Below are 24,262 nucleotides of genomic sequence, written 5' to 3' on the forward strand. Positions count from 1 at the left end.
AAAAGAATTGTGTTATTGGATTCGGGGAAAGAAAGACTAGATTTTTATCATTAGCTTTGCGATAACTTTTATTGTAACAGCCGATTGCAACACAAAGCGGCATTTTTTAATATTTTCGTGTAATAAATTAATTTCGCACAATAAAATAATTCAATGACACTGTTCTATACCTATGGAGCAGCACTAATGTCGCCAGACAATATGGCGGCCTCCTCCTCCCCTAAAATCTTCACCCCCCGTGCCAGAAAGCTCCGTCCAGATATATTCATACGTCTATGCCTCAGAGCGGTTCCAAAATCCGGCAGATCACATCGCGACTCCGATTAGAGCAGTCATACCTTGAACGCTCTCCTAATTCTAAATCTAATTCAATTCTAACATTCTAACTCTAATATTATAAGTCCTAATTCTAGCATTAAAACTTTAACTTTAGTTAACTTTTGTATCGTGTAGTGTTAATTTAGAATAAAAGTGTGTGTTTCATTTATAATAATTCTCCACATTTATTTTAAACAAATTCCAATTCCACGCGTTTCTAATATAATATTTTGCTCTATTATTGTTACTCTTCTAATATTACGATTTTGGTATTTCTAAAATATTCCTAAAACGAGTTCTTCCAATCTGCACGTGTAGTGAAAATCTATTATATGAATAATTTTCTTAATGAAATCCTAGCTGCGACTTAGAGAGGACGAACCGCTCGTCGCTGCCGCACGATTTCACTTTCCTTATAATTTCTGAATTCTGTTGTGACTTCTTTGAGGACGAACCGCTCATAGTTACGCACTGGAACAATAACCGACAGTGAGGACCGCCGCACGTCGACTTATTGTAAAAGTGACGCAATATTCAGAATGTTTTATATTATAAATCATTATGCCTAAGACACGCCGTGCAGGCAGAAAAAACCAACTTCGCCGTTTAACCGCGCGACTCTACTATCCGGCATCATCAAGTGAATATTCAAATCTTATCGGCACCTACTATCATAACGACTCAGAATACGACAACTTATTTGACGGAACCGTGCCGTTCGCTGTTAATAATAAAGACGTTAAACTAAGGAAGTGGCCAGCGCAATTGACTCCAGTCGAAATCGAGAACCCTCGTATTCCGAGACACGACATCCCGGACAACGATCCTCGTCGCACCCGGTATTTGCAAATCAGGGCGGACATCCTGCACACCCACTACGACGCGCCTACTCCAGAACATTGAGGAACCACTGTCCACCCCCTAGAGATCAACTAAGGTAAGTTTCAAATATTATAAACAATTGAAATAAATAATAAAACTCAACGTTGAGATTCTAGTACTAAAGGATGAGACTATTTGCCGTCACGAATAGCCAAATTATTGAAATATTTTCAAACACATACAAGAGTGTATAATTATTGTTTAAACATATTTTAAATTTTATATTTTCTACGAATTGTGTAATATAACTTTACACGTGGTCTCTAGAATATTCGTAAAGACTCTTGGAAAACTGAGTTTTCCAAGGGCCATAAAAGTGAAACTCTGTTTTTTTGCCTAGGGTCATAAAACTGACCCTTAGATCCTTGATAAAAAAAAGGGGTCTCGACGATTTCTCTTTTGCAAACTAAGCTAACGTAGCACACTCAATGAATATTCTAGAATTCCGAATAAAATAACATGAACGTTTCATTTATTTAATCCCATTTATTTAAATAATTCACCCAATAAGGCCTCGGTACCTCACCGCCCCGTACATCTTGCCTCTTCACGAAGTGGAAGAAGAGCTTATTGAACAAAGAACCCCTTACTGCCAAATATCAGTCGGGTTTATTAATAAAGAAACAAATGCCGCCCTTTGTGTAGATTGCCATATGCGCTTACGCGGTACTGCTCGAAACGAATGGTTGAACATTGCTAAACATTTGTTCGTAATCGGTAACTTACCGACCGGAATAATATGCTCAGTGTGTAACTTCCATCGACTGTCGGTAACTCGCGACCCTCAACTCCACTGTTACCGTTGTCAGATAGCTCACCTACGGTACATCAACGGCGAAGAAACCTTTCGTATCGACACCGATGGTAACATCGTGATTACAATTTTCCACTCCGTCGATGATTCCCTCGAACGTTTTCAGGATTATATTCGATAATATCCCCATACTCCGGTGTAAGATTTGCAACTCCCTCGTACGAATCCTAAGGCGACACCCTCCCCTCCGCAAGACATTGAACCGTTGCGTGTAACCTTGGCGGAACACCCTTCGTCGTGGGTATCCCCGGAAAAGTTTTCCGAAATACGTTGATCAGCGCGATAGTCCGAGTACGTGGACCGCGATAATTATTTCTCGCGAATTTCACGCCGCGACTGCGCCCCGGACGTAACAAATTGGTGACAGCGGTGGGATAGAAAAATTCCGTAATATGGTTGGCACGCGCGGGAATAAGGGGGATAAGAAGATTCAGTAGAAAGGGAGAACGCAGGCAAAGAACTAACCGAGTCGGAGTTAGCAGGGATACAAGCGAAACTTAAACAAAAGGAAACCGAGATAGCCGAAACTCAAAATAGACTTAGGACGAAAGAAACTCAGCTAAAAGACAGAAAATAGTTTGAGAGACGAAGCCATCTTCTTGGCAGATCAGCGGAAGAAACAGGATAAAAGAGGTCGCGAAATAGAACTCCTCCAGGAGAAAATGCAAAAGAACTCAGAAGTTCACGCCCAAGGCGCTGCCCTTGAGGATATGACCGCGCTTAGAAACGACCTTCTCGCCGAAATGGACGAGTTGCGTCGGGAAGTGTTCCGTTTACGCCAAGGGACTAGTCCGTCTATTCGACTTTCCGGACAACTCTTGACACCACTCGACGAAACCGGCGGACGTATCGAACCGCCTCCCGATCAATCCCATCTCCCTAAGGTCTCTTTTCGCGAGGCAACAGAATCCGTGCCTACTTTCGATGGGTATAACGTATCGCTAGGACAATTTACCCGGGCATGCCGTCGCGCGAGAGAAATAATCCCTTCAAGTTCGGAACGCAATCTTACCAAGCTTTTGGTCAACAAACTCCGCGGACGCGCCTACTATGCCGTCGAGGACGAACCCTGCGAGAGCGTTACACAATTGATCGACTTATTAAACATCGCTTTCGGCTCCGCAAAAACTATCGACCAATATAAAGGGGAACTCAGTACCGTGTACTTAAGACCCCAAGAACATATGCTTGATTATGTCAGTCGCGTTAAAGACCTCCGATCCGCGATCCTTGATCCTGAACGCCGCGTGACAGGACGCGTAGACGACGACACGACGTTAAAAATCAACGAACTAACAGCGCGTTCATTCTGCGAAGGGTTGCCTTTACAATATAGATTACAAATGGATAGACGCCTCTACTCCGTCCCGTCCGAGGCATTTGTTAAGGCAAAAGAGCTCGCAAAAAGAGAAGAGCTGGATCGGGACCGATATAAGACGCGTGATCGCCGCGAACCAGAACTGCCGCGTAACGAACACACTCGTTGAATATACCCCCAGACAGCACCTCGCAACGAAACTTATTTTCGCGATCGCTACCCGAATAATACGCTACGTAGCAATCCAGTCAGACCCCCCGTAACGCGAGAGAGAGAGGAGCGCCCAACATACAACGATAGACGACAAACGTATAATAACACGAATTTTAATACGAACGCTCCTATTCGCCATAACGACCGTCCCAACAAATGGTGCCGTTACTGCAAGAACAGCGGCCACGAAATCGAAGAATGCCGGAAACGCGAGTATAATAACAACTTGCAAAGGAACGAGCCAGGAAACGCGCTGAGCCCCGCGGGAAGGTCGGGTACACCTCACCAAGGGGCTCCCCCCCAAACGACCCGCCCGGTAAATTTAGTCGAAGGGACGAGTGCCGAGAAGCCAGAATCGCAACTCTGAATCTGCAAGGGCATTCGCACGCGCCCACCTTCGCGTTAGTCGCTGACGGGCTTTTGCACGAAACAACATTCATGATAGATACAGGGGCCGCCCCTAATCTAATTAAAATCCGAAACTTACATCCCGAGACGAAAATTCAACAATACGACACGTTGTACCTTAGCGGTATAACAAACGGAAAGATAAAAACCCTCGGGTCCGCCGAAATTCTTTACATGGGACATCCTCTCTACGTCCACACGGTGTCAAACAATTTTCCAATTCCTCAAGAAGGGATCCTAGGATACGATTTTCTTAGAGATGCTAGTAGTATCGATTTTAGAGATCGGTCAGTACACTGGCAAAATATTCGAATTCCTTTTTCCTAAACCGTAGTAGTGCCTGTCAGATCGCGCTCGACATTCTATGTCAATATAAAAAATCTCGACATCGCAGTAGGATACATTCCGCGTCTTAGCGTCTGCGAGAACGTATTCCTCGGAGAAGCGATAGTCACTAATCGAAATGGGAAAGCATACCTTCACGTTATTAACGCTAGCGACACCGACCACGAGTTAGTAGTCCCGACGTTAGATCTACAAGAGATCGACCAAATTTCCGCCGAACGCGAGAACGATATTCCAACCGTAAAGAGCAAGGTGTTCACCATATCCCCTCTCGCAACAGACGAACATACTCAAGACCGAGCCACTGCCGTCCGAGAGCTTCTCCGATTAGAACACCTAAATGAAGAAGAGTTAACACACGTTACCGACTTGATACGAACACATAACGATTTATTCCGTCTACCGGACGAGATGTTAGGTTACACAGACAAAATGTCTCACAAAATCCCAACAACCGACGACCAACCGATCCACACTAAACAGTACCGATTCCCGCCGATCCACAAGGACGAGATAAACAAGCAGGTTAGAGAATTATTAGACAACGACGTAGTAAAACCCTCGGAGTCTCCCTACAATTCGCCCCTGTGGACCGTCCCTAAAAAGCCCGATTCAAAGGTGTTACGTCCGGAGCGCAGTCGCGGCGTGAAATTCGCGAGAAATAACTATCGCCGTCTACGTGCTCGGACTATCGCGCTGAACAACGTCGTATTTCGGAAAACTTTTCCGGGGATACCCACGACGAAGGGTGTTCCGCCAAGGTTACACGCAACGGTTTAATGTCTTGTGGCGTAGAGGGTGTCGCCTTAAGATTCGTACGAAGGAGTTGCAATTGTTACTCAGGAGTATGGGGATATTATCGAATATAATCCTGAAAACGTTCGAGGGAATCATCGACGGAGTGGAAAATTGTAATCACGATGTTATCAACGGTGTCGATACGAAAGATTTCTTCGCTGTTGATGTACCGTAGGTAAGCGATCTGACAACGGTAACAGTGGAGTTGAGGGTCGCGAGTTTCCGACAGTTGATGGAAGTTACACACTGAGCAAAGTATTCCGGTTGGTAAGTTACCGATTACGAGCAAATGTTCAACCATTCGTTTCGAGCAGTACCGCGTAAGCGCATATGGCAGTCTACACAAAGGGCGGCATTTGTTTCTTTATTAATAAATCCGACTGATATTTGGCAGTAAGGGGTTCCTTGTTCAATAGGCTCTTCTTCCTCTTCGGGAAGAGGCAAGATGTACTGGGCGGTAAGATACTGAGGCCTTATTGGGCACATGGGTGAATTATTTAAATAAATGGAATTAAATAAATGAGTAAAACGTTCACGTTATTTTATTCGGAATTCTAGAGTATTCATTGAGTGTGCTACGTTAGCTTAGTTTGCAAAAGAGAACTCGTCGAGATCCCCTTTTTTTTATTAAGGGTCTAAGGGTCAGTTTTATGACCCTAGGCAAAAACAGAGTTTCACTTTTATGGCCCTTGGAAAACTCAGTTTTCCAAGAGTCTTTACGAATATTCTAGAGACCACGTGTAAAGTTATATTTCAAATTTCGTAGAAAATATTAATTTTAAATACGTTTAAACAATAATTATACACGCACGTATGTGTTTGAAATTATTTCGATAATTTGGCTATTCGTGACGGCAAATAGCCTTATCCTTTAGTACTAGAATCTTAGCGTTTAATTTTATTATTCATTTCAATTGTTTATAATAATTGAAACTTACCTTAGTTGATCTCTAGGGGGTGGACAGTGGTTCCCCAATGTTCTGGAGTAGGCGCGTCGTAATGGGTTTGCAGGATGTCCGCCCTGATTTGCAAGTACCGGGTGCGACGAGGATCGTTGTCCGGGATGTCGTCTTTCGGAATACGAGGGTTCTCGATTTCGATTGGAGTCAATTGCATTGGCCACTTTCTTAGTTTAACGTCTTTATTATTAACAGCGAACGGCGCGGTTCCGTCAAATAAATTATCGTACTCTGAGTCGTTATGATAGTAGGTGCCCATGAGATTTGAATATTCACTCGATGATGCTGGATAGTAGAGTCGCGCGGTTAAACGGCGAAGTTGGTTTTTTCCTGCCTGCACGGCGTGTCTTAGGCATAATGATTTATAATATAAAACATTCTGAATATTGCGTCACTTTTACAATAAGTCGACGTGCGGCGGTCCTCACTGTCGGTTATTGTTCCAGTGCGTAACTACGAGCGGTTCGTCCTCTCAAAGTAGTCACAACAGAATTCAGAAATTATAAGAAAAGTGGAATCGTGCGGCAGCGACGAGCGGTTCGTCCTCTCTAAATCGCAGCTTGGATTCCACTAAGAACATTATAGATTTTCACTACACGTGCAGATTGGAAGAACTCGTTTTAGAATATTTTAGAAATACTAAAATCGTAATATTATAATAGTAGTAATAATAAAGCAAAATATTATATTGGAAACGCGTGAAATTTGAATTGGAATTGTTTAAAATAAATGTGGAGAATTATTATAAATGAAACACACACTTTTATTCTAAATTAACACTACACGATACAAAGTTAACTAAAGTTAAAGTTTTAATACTAGAGTTAGGACTTATAATATTAGAGTTAGAATGTTAGAATTGAATTAGATTTAGAATTAGGAGAGCGTTCAAGGTATGACTGCTCTAGTCGAAGTCGCGATATGAACTGCCGGATTTTGGGACCGCTCTGAGGTCCTTCGTTTTCGGCGGCTCGGCGCTGCGGCGGCCCGAGAGTGGGAGACGCTCGGTGTGGCGGGGGCGTTTCCCCGTAGTAGGAAGTTCCTAGACGTTACGCAGCGCCTCTCTTAGTCACTAGGCTGAGTAAGGCCGGCACTGGCGCGCTTTTCAAACAGCGCTTAGGGAACTTAGAATTTATTTCATGTAAAAGTAAAAATTTTATGTGACCGGACGTGACAATATTCCTTTGCGTGTGCGCATAGCGTCCTTCGTCGCGAATTCGTGTCGATAATTTTAACCGTCAGCTGCTCGCAGAAAACACAGAAGAAACGCTGTCGGCGGTTGTTGGCCCGGGATCTCGAGTCCGCGCGCGTTGTGTTTACGATCAGCTGTTTGGCTCGTGTTGTCACCTTTAATTTCGAGTGTTATAATTTATTGTCGCGTCTCTATTGCTCATGACAAACGATGTCATTGGGAGTAACAATATTGTTGAAACAAACTATGTCACTCGCGTGATGGCAAAGGTGACACTGTTTCGACCGATGAAAGTATGGATGATTACATTTTTTAATTAAATCATGATCGCGCTCGAACAATAGACATCGAACTTTATTTTTTGTTGGTTGTAAGTTTCAAAAACAGAAGGATTTTTTATACATATCCACTTCCCTCTTCTGAAATAGGTATTATCTGTGTTTCTCAACTTGAGGAGAGGAGAATAGCATATCCTCTCAATGATATAGAATGCAAGTGCTACTTGATTCCAAATCAAGAAACTTGGTTGTGTGTGCCGTTACTTCACACAATTCCCTTAATGAAAAAAGCCAATGCAGCACATGAAATAAATTAATAATCTGAACACATTTATAGAACGTAATATATTAATACATAGTATATTTATATTTCTTATTTTCTGTTTCACAGTTTGTTGTATTGAAATTTATGCCAACAAATGAGGATCCAGATATATATTTTGATGTTGGTTTAAGAAAGTGGATCAGTACTCTGCCGTTGATACCACTGCTTGGAAAAACATATTGGCCCCCTAATCCAAACTCTGTAACACAACTAGTAAAAACTGAAGAATCTTTTAAAACTAATTGGCCAAAACACGACGTGGAAGTGAAGAGATTCTACAGTAAAATTTTATTTTATTCTCTTGTGAACATTGATCTTGTGCTTACAAATCGTCACAAATTTTTATGAGAGGATATATTTATTGGAGTAAATAATAAATAAATAAATGTGATCTGATGTTCTAGATGTCGGCCAATAGAGCCAAGCGCGAAAATTAATTTCTAATTTTTCGGAACAGTATCTCTTGGTTTGAGATCACTGAGTTCCATTTGATTAATTATCAATTAACCTCGTACTTACAATGGAAAAATAGGCGAGAAAAATATAGGTCCGAAAAGTCGCTGAAGCGGGAATTGAACCCGCGTCTTTCGCTTTCCGGGCGACTGCTCTTACCACTAAGCTATTCAGACCCTTTCGATTCTATATTTTTCATTTGCCTTCTAAATTAGATGTTTTTGTAAATAACGCCATGATTAGGCCCAGGCGTAAACTTAAGAAAATATATTTTTTATTTAATCGGCTCTCAATATTAATAAATAATAAATAAATAAATGTGATCTGATGTTCTAGATGTCGGCCAATAGAGCCAAGCGCGAAAATTAATTTCTAATTTTTCGGAACAGTATCTCTTGGTTTGAGATCACTGAGTTCCATTTGATTAATTATCAATTAACCTCGTACTTACAATGGAAAAATAGGCGAGAAAAATATAGGTCCGAAAAGTCGCTGAAGCGGGAATTGAACCCGCGTCTTTCGCTTTAGTACTCTGCGTTGATACCACTGCTTAAAAATATATTTTCTTTATTGGAGTATATATGTGTATACACACACTCTTTTATATATACATATTCCAATCTCATAAAAATGTATATATATATATATATATATATATATATATATACACACACACACACATTAAAATACTTCAACAATTTTTCTAGATACTTATCCAAAAGCCCGTGCAGTTATTTCCGGATTCCTCGCTGATTCTAATTATGAAACTGAGATAGAGCAACACATGGGGGAGAGAAAAGGAGGAAAAAGATTCGGCAAATTACATCATCAGACAGTGATTCTGATTCTAATGTCTCATTAAAATTAACGACAAAAATTATTCCTGCTCCTCCTCCTGTGTTTCTCAAGAAAGCTTTCTCCAATACTCAACATTGTGATAATGATTCAGATCACAATACTTCTTCAAAACTGTTGAAAAGAAATGTTCCTGCTTCCTCTACTATTAAGTTAAGTGAGGTTGAAAAGCTTCAAGAAGAAAAGCTTGAAGAAGAAAAATTAAAGAAAACGGTTAAAACAAAAAAGCCATTCTCTAAACATTCTCACGTGAACTTGACAGGAAAGAAAATTGAAACAGCAAAAGAAATTGCGGCCTCTAAAATGAAAAAGCCAGAATTATTAATTTCATTAAGCAAGATTGTAAAAAGTTCATTAAAACCTGTGTCATCGTCTGTGTCAATATCTTCTCCAACTTCTTTCAATTCATCGCTTACAAATAGTCCTGTTAATTCTGATAAAAGTGCTGTTCAAGAAGAAGAAAATCTTTTTTCAAACGTACAATCATCGATGCAAGATACAATACCTGACAATTTGTTTATTGATGATACAACTTCAACGCAAGATTCTATAACAACCGATAATTTCAATCGTAATTATTCTAAGAACATTGTACAGTGCAGCAACAGTGACTCAAACTGCGAAAATTCATCAAAGTTATCTAATTCAAGCACTTCCTACCGACGTACAATGTTTAAAGAGCAGTTGCATGATAAGAACAAAGGTAATTTTATTGCTGTATAAGTGTAAAATTAATATTTGCTTTTAGTGACTAATTTTTCTATTGCAGAGACATTAAGTTCATTCAAAACGAAACTTGACAGAACACTGTTACAGTGGAAGAAGTTTCTGGGAAGCTAGATATTCTCAACATGAACATGAGCAAGCTCATGAAAGTTATAATACCTTCAGAAAAAAGAATTTCGCGTCCTGAAAAAATGCCAGCATTACCTCTCAACACAAAACAAGATTTAGAAGAATTTAACAACTTCTTGGAGGCGGATCATAATTTAGCTGCTGCTGTAAATATATAATTTCTCTTCGATTTTTTAAGAAAATTTTCTTCTATATGTGCTTACTAATTTTCATTATTTCTCATTTACAGTGTCATTACATGTCTAGTCATATGAAGTTAAGCGCGAAGAATCCAGAAAGGAAAAGCGCAACACATATGCTAACAAAATTACTCTCTAATACACTGGCAAATGAAATGAATTGTGACGGAGGTAATGGGAAAATTGCTTTCAAAGCTCTTAAACTTTATAATTTGTTTCAAGGTAATTATTTACTAATTCGTCGGATTTTTTATTATTATTTGTATGCAAAAAGATGCAAAATGTTTGGTATTATATATGTACATGTGTCTTGTTCTAGGAACTCTTCAAATAGCTTTTTCGAATAGTGATCTCACTGAAGCAAATGCAGCTTTGGCTGGGTGGTTAAAAGATGCAAAATGGCGCAAGCAGTGTGACGGCAGCTTGGGAAATAGGAAGAGGAAATCTTAATTACGGCGGAACAAGAGTAGCTTTTTTATGAATAATATATCAAATGTTTAGTTTCTTTCAGTTTAATTACTCATGAGTTCATGAGTATATCAACTCTTCTTGAGAAAGCATTTTGCACAGAACAGTATGGGACTATATGTGCTTTGATAAGATTATTTTTATACAAATTAAAAGAAAATGTGATTATGTTATTTTATGGCACAGTCTTTGATAAGATTACTTTTTATACAAATTTAAAGAAAATGTGATTGTTATTTTATTTAAAAAAAAGCTTTATATGCTAGCTGTATTGGGGCTCTCTTATTATGCTTTTTTTTCTTCTTATGTTTATTTTTGCGTATCTGAATTAGATAAATAAATGGCTGTGTATGTGTAATCTTTTAGTTTAGAGAGATCTTGACATTGTTAAAACATTTATATATTCTAAGCGATATATCCAAAGATAATATCTAATATATATATATATATATATATATATATATACACACTTTGTCATACATAAATAAGTAATGACTTCTTTTATAAATTCTGGTTAGTAAACATTAACATGTTTTTTGACAAACATTTATAATTAATAATGATAATAGCAATGTTGTGTATTACTATATAAATATAATATGTGTTCACTATTTATAAAACTTATTGTACAATTAATATATTTTATCTCCTCCCCCTTTATATTATTATATGTAAAAATCGAGGTGTCTTTCCTTCCTGAAGATATATGTTATATATAGATAATTATGTAATCAAATTAAAAATGCCTATTGTAATATATATATATATATATATATTTATATATATACATATATAAAAATAAGAACAAAATATAAATAAAAAGATTCATCCATTTATATAATTACTATATGACAGTATTAGTGTAACACTCTAAAAAGTTTTGAATTAATACACGTAAAGAAATGATTAAATAAAAAAGTAATCATTTATATATTATATATATATTATTAATTTTTTTAAATTTAAACTTATATAAATATAAGTTTAAATTTAATAATATAAAAAAATTAATGATATACATATAACAAAGTAAAAGATTCAAACGCCAGTACTTATAAAACAAGGTTAAAGAAATTTTTAAACGACCAACTGGCTAGTGATAATGCGTTTATTTATCGTTACGTTTCGACCCTATATACATATAAATTGATTGACTTTTTTATTCAATCATTTCTTTACGTGTATTAATTCAAAATTTTCACAGTGTTACTATGTCATATAAATTATATAAATGGATGAACATTTTTATTTATATTTTGTTCTTGTTTCTTCTAAATAAATTACAAAATTTCAATATTATTGGTTAGGATCGATTTGAGTTTTTATTTCGACGTCAAAAATCAATCGAAATTGGAGTCAAAAACTCATCGAAATCAATGGAAATTTCGAAATTTTTCGATTTTCATTTTCGATGTCGAAACAACGTCTTTTCGACAAATCATTTCTGACTGGGGAGAGAGAGAGAGAGAGAGAGAGAGAGAGAAATTTGGCTTTTAAATTTGTTACATTTCCTATATGTCATTTATTCAAATAATGTGTATAATATTATATATATATATATATATATATATATATATGTATATATAAAGATATATAAAGATTACATAATTAGAAATATATACAAGTATCTTATGAATTATAATTACGAGAGCATAGTTATATTTCATTAAACTTACCACACAAGCACCATAATGAACATGTGCCAACAGAGCTACTATGGAGAGCAAATACATAAATTCTATATCTATGCTAGTGTGACGTCCTGATGGGAGATTTTTGATGCGTTCTTGCGTTACTCTACAGTGGTACGCGATAATAAGCCTGGCTCGCGGGCCGAGCGGTAAAACACGCGTGGTCAGGACTAATGAGGATAACGCGACGTGTCAGGACGACATAAATATTATGAATGTGAATTAATACGCACGCTTCGGTCTCGGTGTCGGTATTATTCTACTTGCAGGAAATGTGAGTAATAAATTCTATCTCTTATTTACTATGTTACTGCTTGTGATAAGAAAATAATGCTAACGTTTCAAATTATGTAAATATGTTTATTTTTCTGTATAATTATTATACAGGTATTTTGGTTGAGCTTTATTGCGCGTTTGTGATTTGCCTTTCTACCATTATTCCCATTAATTCTTAGATAGCGTTAATTGATTCTGTCTTTCATTAATTACAGGTTAAGATGGATGTGCGTATCGCCCTGAGAGAGGTGTGACCTTGTGGATAGATAGAAGTTCATCCTTATTGAGGCGCTCTCCGAGAGATGGGTACAGAAAAGGAGCTAATGTCAAGGATTGCTCGCCCTTTCGGAGGCGCTCAGAAGGATAGGAGCTGTACGACGCCCTGTGAGAGGCGCGCGGTAGATGGAATAAAAATATATTAATGGAAGACCGAATTGTTTTCAGATAAGTGTAAAATCGTCGTAAAAAATAATTAAGATATATATATATATATATATATATATATATATGTATCAGTTGAACTTGTGGTTAATTTCAGGTTAACAGTATCATGCAATAAGGAGAGTGCTCGACGAGTGTAGCGACAGTAGAACGATGCGAGTATCGACGGACGCCGAAGAGATTCGAGTGTCGCGGAGTCGTGTCGTGTGTTAGCGTACAGTGTTAATAATTAATTTATTATTCGAACGTATTTGTTAGATGAGTTAAATCACTTCATTTGTTAGTATAAGATTAAATTTCGGTTGGATGGTTAATTAGAATGTTCACTTCGAGAGTGAATTAGATATGTTGTAAATACTTACGATGATATTTCGTGGACGCTGGATAATTGCAGATTTGTGAATAAATGAGTTATAAATATTACTATAAATTTTATTATAACACGTATATATATTTTATAAGTATCACTGTGAGTATAAGTATAACTGTTTAATAATCTTGTATAATGCGAATCGTATCTTTATCTTAATAATCTCTGATCTCATGTGTATATATGATCTCTCTGAGTTTAATGAATTTAATAATAATAATGAATCGATTGACGCTCTGATGAATTTGCGAGCGGTTATATACATATTTTTGGGCTACCCCCAGTCTTTCGATAGTCATACGTGGACCAGTATCGATGGGACACGTGTCGCGAAAACATAAACATTCTCGGTATATTTGCTGACTTCTTAGAATATTTGCGCAGTACATTTGTATTTCTAAAGATGTTTTGAGTTTTAGATTGAAAACATGTTATTATTATCGTGTACTTTAGAGCGTTAAGACTATGTAATTAAGTATGTTTATCGTCGTTTGAAATAAACCGTTAAATTGTATGACACTGGCTACAAATATTATTGTGTTATTACCCTTGCTAAAGTTTCCATGTCGTTGGTTATTAATTAATGTAAATACATGTATGTGTGAATTCTCATGTGCTGTTATAACCATTTTAATATTAGTGAATATATATATATATATATATATATATATATATATATTGACGTGAACTTGATAGCATTAATAAATAAAGTCTAGTTATATATATGAGTGCATGTACAATATTTTAAGTCAACATATAAATTTATAATTCCTGATACAAAGCATTGTTGACATATATATATATTTGTAAAATTCAATAATATGTCACCCATACGTATGTGGTTTTAAGATAATTCATTTGAAATGCTACTTGGATGTATAAAAGATAAAGGACAATAGCCTTGGAATCTGATTGTGAATGCTAGTTTGTTCGTTATTTATTCAAGTTAGCAGTATGTCTGTGGATCGCACACCTACATGCATTTTTAAGCTGTTTTCGATATTCGAGTCGGTCTTAAGCTATTGTTAGTTGATAATTATGTAAGATAGTATTTGTTCTTGTTACAATATGTCTAAATAAAGATGTTAATATGCATATATCCTTCTGGTTTGCTTACGTTTAGAATCTCGCATTTATATGTTCATGATTTTATCGATAAAGAGTTATACTGTAGATGCATATGTATATGTTGTACGCGTATGCTACGTTAGTTTCATATATGCACTTGTATGTGTGTATTCTTGAATTGATTGTGTGCGTTAAAAGTTATATATATATATATATATGTGTGTATATATATGTATATATATATATATATGTATATGAATGTAAGCGTATTACATATACTATCTTATTTGCAATATTTCACTGAATGATACGTACGTAATTCTTAATATAATTATTAATATATCTAAATTAATATCTTTATAAATATGTTTATATATCCAAGTTTGACTGCTAGACATGAATGGTCTAATAATAATAATATTAAGTTAACGTTTAAACATTGAAAAAGGTAAAATAGCACAATTCGTTTCATCAGGCTATTTGAATTCTCCCGCTTTAATTGAAGAGAGCTTTCTCTCCAAATTCTCTCTCGTTCCATTATGGCCGCTTTGTCGTCCGCTAGTTTTGACAGGCGCGGTGTTGTGTGTTCCTTCGATTGTTGTCGGCAGTATTTAGATGCGATTTATTCGTATTACCGCGTTGAGATCAAATGTAATTATAGTGGGATCTTGTGTAAAATATAATTTAAAGATCGGTGGCGAGGAAGAAGATAGATAATTAAAATAAAATAATAATTAAAGGAAAAAAGAAAATAGTGACTGACAGCGACGGGCGTTAAGGCGAGACGCTGGCTGTTACACTTGGCAACATAAACGAGAAAATAGCGGCTACTGCGACTAGCAATAATATCCATGGTAATATTTAACATCTAGTAATACTAGACTAGTATTACTCATCTGTGATACGATTAATCGACACTGCAACAACAAACAATTTAAATTAAATAACATTGATAGAATCAGATTTTTTTTTAGACTACACCTGTTTAAATAAAAAATCTTACGCATATATTGGAGGAGATTGTGCCAATGGCAAAATATATTATTCTTGGATCCTTTTCTAGAATGTTACTTGGAGAGTGTATTATCCAGATTGTGGAAATTGCAAAGAGCAAACTCAAAGGCACCAAGGGCCTTATGGCCTCTGGAAACGTCCGGATTTTGCCAGTCTTATCTTTATATGACCTACAAAAGACGTGTCACAATAGTATGAGTAATATGTGTTGCATCAGTAATATATATATATATATATAGCATGCAAAAAATATGATTAACAAACAACAAAATAACTATATATTCTAGAATATTATAAAAAACACATCATTATCAGATTGACGTGTTGTTTGTAGATTTCATATATATATGTATTCTGTGGTAAAGTTACTACACAAATATTTTCTAAAAAGGACATTGAAACAACTTTGCTCTGGGAGAGAGTATCAAAGCTAATTGTGGGTTATAATATAAAAGTTATTTATAATTACATAAAAAGAATAAAAATTAAGAATTTATAATTATTTATATAATTATTTATATTGTTACGTCCAGACTCAAGGAAGGAAGAGTCGAAAGGAAGGACGTAACTAAATTTATTTTTCGAACGACGGCAGACTATCCGTCTGTTCGACACGAACGAACGTCTGGGCCTAAATAGGTCAACGCAAGGGTCGCTCTTACTCTATTTAAAAGGCCGTTCGCTCGGTGGTCCCTTTTCGGCAAGAGAATTTAATCTCTTTTGCACAGGATGGGACCTTGTGCGATCTCGGTTTACGGGAATGAGTGGGAACGGGGTTGTTAATAAATGAAAATCATTTGTGTTGAAATTTATAAATTTATTCCTAATATAGAGGCGAAAGAGATTATATACATAATAATATAATCGACGGATTTAGTTGCTAATTAAAGTGTGAGTGTTTGTGTATGGGACGCGGGTGATACATTAGTACGGAGGGGGTCAATCGAGACAACGAGGGAAAGTGTTTTGTGTTGATTATTCTAAGGTCTCGATTGACTGATACCATTATTTGTGTCTAACATGGATATCTACGTATACATATGCATGTGTGTGTGTGTATATATGTGTTCCACGGGTTTTATGAGAGGAATTCGATAGTGGAGCGGGGATAGGATCTTAATAGGAGCTGAACGGGGACACCCAGTGGACGATTGAACCCAGGAAAATACCAAGGGATTATCCCATCTATATGCGTCGATTAAAACAAGACGCAGGGCCTCATGTTCTACTGGGCCCGGTCCGATTACGAAAGAATCCTCGGGGACATCTGCTAATTCTGGTAACTGGTCAATTAACCAGTCTCGGAATTCTTCTTTCGTGAGTTCTTTGGTTTCTTCCTGAACTTCGAAGGAAGTAGGGGAGGGAGGAGGAGAATCCCCGAGGATGATAGTAGAAGGAGCTGGGGAAGGGGACCTCGGTGGTTCGGAGAAACAAGGGGGGAGCGGGGATGAGATCCGCTGAGATTCGTCGGGTGACTCGGGTGAATCGCGAAAGAAGGGAGAGGAACTCCGCTGAACCTCAGCGGGGGACTCAGATGGATCTTGGAAAAAGGGGGAAGGAATGCGCTGAAATTTAGCTGATGGTACGGGAGAATAAGAAGGGAACGGAAATCTGGAGTCTCCTTCTGTTAGTTCGAGAGGGGAGGGGGAAGGGGTTCATGAAGGTTCTTGGATTTCCGGATTGGAAATGGGGGAGGTATTAGGTTGATATGGAGATATGGGTGTGTTTATATTAAATGTGGTATTCGAAAAGTTAGAGATATGCTAGTGTGTTCCTGAGTCCATCTTTCTAGTGTCTCGCGAGTTAGATGGAGATCGTCGCGCAATCCCGCAGTAGCCCGAGTCAATTCTCGCCTCAACCGACGGTTTCGACGGTTTCGCGCTGATTTAGCTGCCGCTCGCGAGGGTCGTTTGCGGAGTTCGTTCACTATGGGAACGAACGAAATAAGGAATAATTGATAAGGGGGATTTATCAAGAATATTTCTCGGAAATTCTTAGATCATTCTTAGATCATTTACAATAATGTAAAATATTTTTATATAAATGTTTCCTCATTTATTTCTCTGTTCTTTAAATTAAATAAAGTTGAAACGGAGAGAGGTGGGGAAAAGAACTTACGGATTACTTTACTAAAGCAAAAAAATCCTGAGTGATTTTGAGAAAGGGGAAAAATCACGGATTACTTCGCTACGCAAAGAATCCTGAGTGATTTTGAGAAAGAGGAAAAATCACGGATTACTTCGCTAACACAAAGAATCCTGAGTGATTTTGGGGAAAGGGAGAAATCACGGATTACTTCGCTACGCAAAGAATCCTGAGTGATTTTGAGAAAGAGGAAAAATCACGGATTACTTCGCTACGCAAAGAATCCTGAGTGATTTTGAGAAAGAGGAAAAAATCACGGATTACTTTGCTAACACAAAGAATCCTGAGTGATTTTGGGGAAGGAGAGAAATCACGGATTACTTCGCTACGCAAAGAATCCTGAGTGATTTTGAGAAAGAGGAAAAATCACGGATTACTTTGCTAACACAAAGAATCCTGAGTGATTTTTAGGGAAGGGGAGAAATCACGGATTACTTCGCTACGCAAAGAATCCTGAGTGATTTTGAGAAAGAGGAAAAAATCACGGATTACTTTGCTAACACAAAGAATCCTGAGTGATTTTTAAAAAGAGGAGAGTTAATGGGATACTAAGATAATTTTCAGAGAAGTAAATGATTGCGCTAAAAATTAGATAAATGAATAATTGAAAGATCCGAGAGTTATTCCTTTTAAAATAAAGAAATAAAAAAAATAAAAAGAAAAAATAAAATTAGGAATTTAAGAGGGTCACTTACTACTTATGGCGTGCGTCGATAAAATGTTCGGTTCAAGATCGGTCCGTTCTAGGACCAGTGGGCCTCTAGGTCTGGCTGGTATATCCGATTGTTGTTATGCCGGAAGTTCACAGAGTTTCTCACTGAGTGTTCACGCTGATCTCACACTGGGAATTCGCACTGAGAATTCTTTCGCGCACTAAGTGTTGCGGTGAAAACGCGAGGAAAACTGTGGATGTTCGACGAAGAACGATAAGTGACGCTCCGCAGAGAAGTTCGCGTTTATATCCCGGTTTCTGATTCACGCCCTCCGTTCCACCTTTTGACAAAATCCTGCGAATAGAAGTTCATAATCGCGTTTTTAATATTTTTACTTTCCCTTTCTATGGGGAGCGTTGCAAGGATCGACGAATCAAAAGTTTAGTGCAGGCGTCTGCGAATCGGAGCTCGCTTTCCCAAAAACGGGGATGTCTCGAGATTTCGATATCGGCGGCGGTGTTTGTTGTTAGTTTTTCCTATATCGCGATATTTGGCGATTGTTAGTGCCGCTTTTATTGGCGGGTTCTCGCTTTATTGCCCTCACGTGCGGCTTAGAGCTTGTTTGCTGAGAGGCGTGCGTGTGGCATCTTTTTAATCTTTATATTTTTCGCCGCTTCCTCGCGAAAATACCCGCAGGTGTGCTATCTTATTTTCCACACTTTCGTTTTCGTTATTTGTTTTCCCCTAATCTTACCAGGGAAGGATTTGCTTTCGATGCGTTCCCGCCATCGTTGTGTTTTCCCGATTTACAATGTTTGTCGGTTTCTCGCGAGAGTTTCCGCTGCGGTGCCGCTTCGCTTGGCACGTTTAATTTTATCAATTCGTTGTTCTAGTTTTCCCCTCAAAGGTGGGGTCGCTTTCGGCCCGCTCTCGCCGTTTTTGTGTTTTGCCGATATGTGATTTCAACTTATTATTATATAGCGAAGGTGTCGGCAAGAATCCGCTTTCGGCATCTTTCCGCCTGGTCCTTTTTATTTACCGATTTTGTAATATTTATCGGTCGCTCACGATATCTGCAGCTGTCCGTTTCGCTGGGCACGTTTTCGTTTTATTATATACGTGCCGCTTAGATTATTATTATCTCTTTTCTTCCTTTTTTATTTACCTAACAACGAACTTCGCCTTGGTCGTGGGAAAGAAAAGAATCGTGGAGTCCGCCGGACGTAACAATATACAGACTATACCAATATATATTTTGTTACAAATTTCCTAAAAAGCTATATAATTCTATCTTGAACTTTATCTGGTAAATTTTTTTACATGGATTTAATAATTTTTCAATAAAATTTGTTATAACAATAAGAGGCATACTCACTTGTATATGTTTTAAAGAACAACCAGCAAATTGGACACAAGTGCACTAACATAAAATAGCATTTCGAACATCATTCCTGCTGACACACCACCCGGCAATTCAAATTTCCAGGCTTCGTGTTCACCTATGCTAGTAAGAGTAAATACTATGACAGTTGCCTATAAAATTGACAAAAAATTGATATAAATTTTCATTTTTCAATGGAATGGAAACTTTGTTAATTGACCAGATCATGCAATAACTATATATATATTCTTTATTATAATTTTATAAAATCAAGTTGTACACACACACACACACACACACACACAGTAAGGCTTAAGTAAACTTACTAGCATGGAAGCATCATATCCCCAAGGAAGAAATAGAACACCTGTGTTATATTTCTCCCAGTGACTCAGATAGAAATTAATAAATACGTTCCATAATATAAAGTACATTCGTAATGGCGAGACACTGCCCAGCAAACACGAGTATATAACTGTTATATTGTCATAATAAAACAAAATGTAACACGCAATATAACACGAATGTACAAGGTTATATACACGTTAGTAGTAATTTCCTACTCATATATATTACAGCTATATAACAGTAATGTAACACGTAAATAACATGTTATATAACTTTCTTAAAAATTATATAATATTTACATAACATGTATAAAAATTAGTTGTAATTTCCCATTTATACAAAATTGCAGTGATATAACATAAATATAGCGCGGTATAAAATATAAAATTGTTATATACATATTATAACATGCAAATATGAAGTTAGGCGCATGTATATGTATATGCGTATATGACAAAAGTACTTACAATTAGTTCAATGTAATTAAATAATAAAATTTAAATAATTTATTTTATAAAATTCTATTATATCATTTTTTAAAAATTATTTTATAAAATTTTTATTTAAAATTAAATTTTATTTATATAAAAATAGTAAACTTTACAGCCTAAATATTATAATATTATAAGCGATTTTCTCTCATTCGGACATTTATTTGTCCGCTTTCTAAGTTTTTGATCAATATCTAAATTCTCTATTGGGATATATCAGAAAAATTAAACTAACAAAAATTAATTATGACATCTTTTTAATCTTAATATCATTTTTTGTAAGCTTTATATAATTCTCATGACTGAAATTTAAATACGAGATAGCTAGATCATCGCGCGTCGCATAGCGGTAAATGAAAGAACTAATGATTACTGAATATTGTTATTTTTGGAATATTGCTGTAACATTTCTCATAAAATATTACATATGTTATGTAATATTAAAGTAATGCTAATGTAGCATTTGTTATATAACGTGTAATATTTCAGTTATATTGCTGTTATACTATTATAACCAGTAAATAACAAAGAAATATAACCGTTTTAAAACACAATTATATTGCAGTTACAAAAGAAAATTATATAACATAAATATTAATAATGTATAACTCATGTTATATTGCGTGTTACTTCGAGATTATATAATAGTTATATTCTGTGTTTGCTGGGTGTGATCCGTTCTGCCGAAAACTGAGTACATACCACAGACAACTATATATAAACTAGACTGCTAACTCCTTATGTACATATAACTGGACTTCTTATGTACTAACAATAAGTAACTATGTATTGACACATATACATATAGGCTGAATTTCGTATGTGTGCGTGCATGTATCTATAGTACACGTTACGTATACTATATGTACATGCGCAGAAAGAACGATATATGCGCAGAATGAACGATTTTGGTATATACTTTCTGCGGTCATTTTACATAAGCGAAATTGGGGGAGTTAGCAGTCTAGTTTATATATAGATGTCTGTGGTACATACACACAGTGATCAACATAGCGGTCCAACTGTCTAAGCCATGATCGAATAATTCTCCTAAGAGACCGGAAGTTTGTGTACGTCTCGCCTGCTTTCCATCTATCCCATCTGCAATGTAATAATTATAAATAAGCATTTTAAATTAAAAGATTTACTTCTCAATGAAACTCTAATCTTGTATAAATTTGTGCGTTTCATTCAATTTCATATTCAAGTTTATTATTTTTGAACATAAAAGATAAAAAAGTTTTATATAAATATATATATAATTTCTTATATCCATTTATATTCTATATTGATTATATTGATTCTATATTGATTATAATAGAATTAATACAACTATATGTTAATTAATATAAATTATATATCAATGCTAAATACACATACCAAGCGTATATGCCATAAAAATGTTAAAAGCAGCTACAGCATAGACCCATCGCGATATTGGAGGGTATTCCGGCTTGTCATCACTGGACGCGTAGAAGTAGTAGTCATAATACGCAAATAACATAAAATTCAACACGGTAAAGAGGAATCCAGAGAAGGTTAGTACATTTGGGGCAACTTTGTGGACAATACTATAAAATAAGACACACAATTAATATTTGTAATAATTATTATAAAATACTATTCTATATTATATAACTCTACTAAATATATATTTCGTGTCTATAGATAAAAGTGCATAATCTTTATTATTGTATTAACAATTATTCTGCTACTAAAGCGTAAAAATCATACCTGTACTACTTTGTTCCAAAAGGGATGCATAACATATACGCTTAGAGGACTTGTATCCATAGAGCTATACTGAAATCAGAATATTTGATATAAGTACATCAAAGTAACTGCATTACATTATTATTAAGTCAATTAATCGAATAAAAGTAATATTATATATTATATTATATAAAATTTAATTTTTCACTCGACACAACCGTAATCGGGTGAACAAAGTCACGTGAGATGAGAATGTGAAAAGTGAGTGAGCTCATCCAAGAACCGTAATAGGCACCCAGGTCATTTCTTTCCTTCAGGAGGACGCCCCCACTCCCGGTTTCACTGCCTCATAAGCAGTCTATCTTAATATGTCTATGGTACAGACATGCACCACTACATAAAACCTGAGAGTTAAGCCCCTTGCACAATGCCAGGCAACAGGCAATAGGAACAGGAAATAAAAAATATCCACCAATAAGAGCAGAGAATAGATATTATTCCCTGCTTTTATTGGTGGATATTTTCTATTTCCTGTTCCTATTGCCTGTTGCCTGGCATTGTGCAAGGGGCTTTAGTTTCTCAACGTTGGCAACACTGAAACCGGAGTTTCGCGTTGTCACCGCGCGAGGTTTCCAACATCAATTCGGAGTCTGCCCGGTCCGCCTGCCAACCCTTAATAGTACCTCGTCAGTGCCACCGACGAGTACCTAGTCGGTGTCAGTGCCTTAACATTTGCAAGTCATTCTGTTATTCTAAATTTAAAAACTCGTTAAACTAATATAAGCTGCAAAATTGTATTATTACTTTAATTAATGTAGAGATTTTTTGAATACAACAGTTTTAAAAAAAGAATGTTTCAGAGTTTGATGTAACAGCATCGTAGATAAAGGTATTATGAACAGGTTTATATTGATTTGTGATAAGTTTGATGGTTTCTTGTGCTGCAAGACCACCTAGAAATGCCGAAACGGAGTGCAATTCTGCGCCACCAAATCGACAAAACTCGTGTACATAATCATCTTTAGCTAGTGGTCCGCATCCCCATTCGCTCAACAGTTTTTGTCAGGCATGTCTGTAATAATATAACTCAATTATAGAATATCATGATTATGATACTTCGATTTCGACGATATAAAAAAATTATATTATTAAAAGATGGTACCTTAAGTTTTACAATATCAGGTTCCACTTGGTCATCGAATTCGCCGGAATATGAATTGTATTCTGTTTGAAATTTATCCACTCTTCGGAGCATAACATAGAGTAAATCATCATACTTTCTGGGGTTTCCAAATTTTGAACTGCAAAAAATGTAAAATCAGACATTAAGAGCAATTTGCTAATAGCTATTATAATTATATAATTTTTTTTTTAAAATTATATTTATATACAGGGTGTCTCAGACCACCCGTATCACCCTATTATATCGAAAACTGAGCGCGGCAGACAAAAATGTTTCAGACAAAAGTTGTAGGGCTTCAAGTAATGCATTACATAGTAATATTAGTATGACCTTGAAGAGTGTTGTCAAGGTCATATAAAAATGACCTTGAAATTTTTAAATGGAAGTACCTATATTTCATTCCATATTCTTGTAGCTTATCTCGAGAGCTTTTCAAAACACTATATGTAAGTCTCTTTTTATTAAGTAGTTTTCGAGTTATGGAGCTTGACAGTTACAGTACCGCCGGCGTTAGCATTACTCAAAGTTTACCGCGCGGAGGTTGCCCGGTCGGATTTACATTTCTTTTGTATGTGTGCGCGCGTATGTCTGTGTGTCTGTGTGTGTGTGTGTAAATGTATGGCTAGATGCTACATGTGATTAGGCCTGATGTTCGAAATGTTTACCGTTTACTTAAATACAAGCATGTATTCTTTTCTTGAAATTATTTGTTGCATAAAGAATTTCATCGGCATCTAAAGAACGAATAGCGTCGCGTATCCTATGAATCATATTATCTCTTGTCGTTGGGGGTTCGCAGTATACCAGATCTTTTACTCTTTCCCACAA

Source organism: Prenolepis imparis, unplaced genomic scaffold (genome assembly GCF_030444845.1).
Source record: "Prenolepis imparis isolate NDT839.2.m4 unplaced genomic scaffold, iyPreImpa1.0 SCAF_10, whole genome shotgun sequence".
NCBI lineage: Eukaryota > Metazoa > Arthropoda > Insecta > Hymenoptera > Formicidae > Prenolepis > Prenolepis imparis.